Genomic DNA, 4,829 nt, shown 5'->3' with positions numbered 1-4,829 from the left:
TATAGTTTTTGGCTTGGGTAGTATCTTGATCTTCCTTCGGAATCAGCAATATAAAGGCTGTTTTCCACGATGGAGGCACTTCTCCCAGTTGAATTGTCCTAAACAATTCTCTTAAAGGTTCCACCATTTCTGACTGTAAATCTACAGTCAAACCATCTGTTCCTGGTGCTTTCCCCACCTTTAATTGCTTAATTGCTAAAATAATTTCTTCATCATTTATCAATTGATTCATCCCTTCCCTTTGCTCTTGTGTAAGAACAGGGATATTAACTTCTCGTAAATATCTATCTATATCTACATCTTGAATCTTGTCTCTAACATACAACTTAGAATAAAAATCAACAAAAGCCTTTTTAATAAGATTCTACTTTACCCTTGTAATCTATTCTATCTATATTACATGACCTTTGTTTCTTCCTTAACAAATAAGCTAACCACCTACCCGGTTTATTAGCATTGCAAAAAGTATTATGTTTAGCATACCGTAAATTGGTTGCCACTTGATCTGCCATCAACATATCAAACTTACCTCTTTAATCTTCCCATCAGATGGATTCAAAATTAAAGCCTTCTCTTTCCTCTTAATTTCCTCCTCTAGTTCTTTTCGCCTATATTCCAGTTTATGTCTATAATTATTCAAATATATTAACACTTCTCTCATATAAGCTTTACTTGCATCCCAAACCATTTCAATAGAAGTACCCTTGTTCATATTCATATTAAAAAATTCTTTCATCTGTTTTTTACATTCTTCCACATTTTCTTGATATCTAAACAAATTTTCATTAAGTCTCCAAGACCGCCTGTCTCCATTGTCTTTTTCTATTTCCAACCATACTGGACTATGATCTGATATAGTTCTTGGACATATATTAATCTTCTTAATCCTAGAAAAAAGATCATTAGTAACTAATACAAAATCAATCCTGGAAAAAGTTTGATCCCTATCGGAAAAAAGGTAAAGTCTTTTTCTTGCAAATTTCTTTCTGTCCAAACATCTCTCAATTCCAAATCATCTTTCATCTCAAAAAAAGATTTAGGCAATCTGGCATGACTTGGTATACTTCTAAAATGACCTTTTTTGTCCATTTGTACATCCAAAACACCATTCCAGTCTCCCATAAAAATACAAGATTTATAATCCCATTGAGTTATCTTGCTATGTAATAGTTTATAAAATTCTCCTTGCTGTTGTTTAGGAGCATATAATCCAACCAAAAATATTTTCTTGCCTTCTATTAATAATTCAATTATAACATATCTTCCTTATTTATCTGTTTCAATTAAATTAACTGTTAAGTTATTCTTAACATAAACAACTACTCCATTTTTCTTGTCAGGAACAGACGCAATAAACTGTGTACCCAGCCTAAAGTTTATCAAATATTTTTGATCAGCTGCTCGAATATGCGTTTCCTGTAGACAAATAACATCATTTCTAAATTGTTTTAAATACTGAAATACTTTCTTTCTCTTATGCGGGGAATTTAATCCATTAACATTCCAAGTTAGAAACTTTGTCGCCATCTTTTGTGACCTGAAGCTTTCGGAGCGCCTCTTCCAAAACCACCTGCACTATTTTTGGTTTCGCTCCTCCCACTGCTTCACTGTAAGTAGGTTTTTGAGATATAATTGCAGCTTTCTGTTGTTCTTGTTCTTGTCTCATTCGTCTGATTGCAGCCCGTATCATTCTTTGTTCTCTAACCTCTTCTGTTGGCACCTGGTTCTGATCCACTCCTGTAATTTTCTGGGATTCTTTATCCTTCTGCAGAGTAGCTCCTTCAGCTCCTTGTATACTCTCCATTTGCGGCTGATGCTCTCCTTCACCATACCTTCCTTTAAATTCTGAAGATGGCAGAGAGCCTGCCTTCAAAATATTAGAGTAAAAATCTTGTGCCTGCAAAGCTGTATTAAGACGATATCTCATGCCTGCATACATTACCGCCATGCCTGCTGGAATCTCCCTTCTAAACTGAATCTTCCGTTTCCTTAATTCATCTGCCAAAAAAGCAAATTCTTTTCTTTTCCTTAAAATTCTTGGAGGAATCTTTTTCAGAATTAAAACTTCTTGCTCAGCAACTGTAAATCTATTGTTATAGAAGGCTTGGATTACCACATTTCTAATTGCTCTCTTTGTAAAATTAACCACCACATCTCTAGGTAACTTTCTTTGTCTTGCAATCCAAGAGTTAACACGAAATGTTTTATCTATATCACCCATAATATCTTCTGCTGGACGCTCCAAAACCGATTCAAGGGCCTGTGCCAGTAATTCTTTCAAATCTTCCTTAGGATCTTCTTTCAAACCTCTGATCCTCACAGCAAATTCCATGTCCCTGTATTGCAACATTACTGCATCATCATCAATCTTTTCCATCACATTTTCAGCATCCAGCATTTTACCATCTAATCTCATATTGTTTTGACTGAGCTCTTCCACACGCTCATCCAGATGCTCAATATGAACTGCAAGCCCTTGAAATGCAGCCAAAATGTCTGCTCTTATTTCAGTACTCTTCTCCTCAATAAGTTCAGCTATTTGTTGGGATTGTGTTTTCAAAGCATCTTGTAAAGCATCTTGCAAATCTTTTATTGTTAATGCTGGTTCCGGTGCGGGTGCTACCTGTAATGAGGAATGCTGAACTGTAATGAGGAATGCTGAACTGGCGAAGCACCAGCACTTCTAGGAACTTTGGTTGATTTAGAAGCCATCTTTTTTTTTTATTGAAAAGTTTTAACATACAATTTTTCCCTTAAAAATCCCCCCTCCCCCTCCCTTCTCCCTCCCCCCTTCCTCTCCCCCCTCCCCCCCTCCCCCCCCCCGACTTCCCAGAGCTAAATACAAGGTATATATAAAAAAAACAATCATAAACAACCATATACTAACAACCATAAACTCTAAGATCTATCACTCTCTAGCTTATATAGGATAAAACAAACCTTAGTAATATTAAATATATATAAAAAAACTAGGATAGAAAAAGAAAAAAAGAAAGAAGACTTATTCAAATACTACATGAAACTTCTTAACCCTATACTTATTCTGGATAAACTCAATCCATTTTCTCCCTTCCATAATATAGCGTTCTTGCAAGTAATCTTTCAAATAGGCCGAAATCTTCGCCATTTCAACCAGGTCGGAAACCTTTAAAGTCCACTCTTCTATGGTCGGCAGTTCCTCTTTCTTCCAGTACTAACCTATCAAAAGTCTTGCTGCCGTAATTAAATTCAACATCAACTTAGTGTCCACAACTGTAGCATCTGTAATTATTCCCAACAAAACAAAAAAAAAAAGAAAAGTTGCGGACAAAACTTTAACCTCCGTTTAAAAATCTTCTATATGTTCCACCAGACTTTTATCCAAAAAGCCTCAACCTTTTTACAAGTCCACCATATATGAAAATATATTGCGTCTTCATCACCGCACCTTCAACATTTAGGCTAATAATTCAGATACATACTTAGCTTTTTAAGATCTAAATGCCATCCATAAAACATTTTATAAAAATTCTCTCTTAGATTTCAAGCTTGTGTAAATTTTTCATTCCTCACCCAACTCTTTTCCCACCTCCCACTGCTTGGCTGTAAGTACGTTGTGAGAGTTCCATAGACTTCTGCTGATCTTGTTCTTTTATCTTTTTTGATCGTTTTAAAGCAGCACGCGTCACCCTCTGTTCTCTGGGATCATCCAAAGAAATTGTAACTTGATCTCCTCCAGCACCATTCTCCTCTATCTGTCCATCTTCAGCCTCTTGATGTTCTCCTTCTCCAGATCCCTTTGCAGCTTCCAGAAGTGTTAATGGGGTTGCTTTTAAAACATTGTTGTAAAAATCACGCGCTTGCATCACAGTAACCAGACGGTACCTTTTACCTTCATGCATCACCATCAACCCAGCTGGGATCTCCCATCTGAACCTTATATCTCGTTGCTTGAGCTCTTGCACAAGAAATGTAAAATCCTTCCTTCTCCTTAAAATCTTTGGAGGAATTTCTTTTAGAACCAGAACTTCTTGATCAGCAATCACAACTTTAGTATCATAGGCAGCTTGTATAACTTCATCTCTAATTTCCCTTTTTGCAAAATAAACCACCACATCTCTAGGCAACTTTCTCTGTCTAGCAATCCATGAGTTCACGCGAAACACTTTATCCATGCCTCCTTTTATTTCAGATGCTGGCTGATTCAATACCACTTCGAGAGCCTCAGAAACCAGCTGCTTTAAATCTTCCTTAATATTCTCCTTTAAACCTCTGATTCTAATGGCAAACTGCATCTGAAAATATTGAGCAAGACTCAATTCTCTATCCATTTTGTCTCTTAAATCTTCATTCTCCAATACTTTTGCTTCTAATATGGCATTCTTTTGAGTCAAATCTTCCACTTTTTCCTCCAAATCTTCCACACATTCAGCCACTTTATACACTGAAGACAAAATGTCTACCTTCATCACACTGAACTTCTGTTCCATCCTCTCCTCCATTCTCTCCTCCAACTTCTCCAATTTCTCCTCCATCTGTGCAAATTTATCACCCATTGATTCCAAAATTACCTGGGTATGTTTTTCAAGAGCATCTTGTAAATCCTTCGATGTCAATACATCAGGAGGATGCAATGCCTGCAATGATGATTGTTGCACTGGAGAAGTTCCAGCACTCCAAAGAGTTTTAGGGGGAGGTTTAGCCGCCATCTTTTACTTTCAATTGTGACGCACTTTCACTTTAAGTTAAAAAAGTCCATCAAGCTCGAGAGTAAAGTAAAATAATCCTCTTCATCTTTTCCTCTTGTACCGCTCTGCCTGCTCTTTTTATTCCATAGTCCTTCCTTCAGG

Source organism: Vipera ursinii (genome assembly GCF_947247035.1).
Source record: "Vipera ursinii genome assembly, chromosome: 7".
In the NCBI taxonomy this organism is placed as follows: domain Eukaryota; kingdom Metazoa; phylum Chordata; class Lepidosauria; order Squamata; family Viperidae; genus Vipera; species Vipera ursinii.
The sequence above is the reverse complement of the archived record's forward strand: the minus strand, read 5'-3'. Positions refer to the sequence as shown.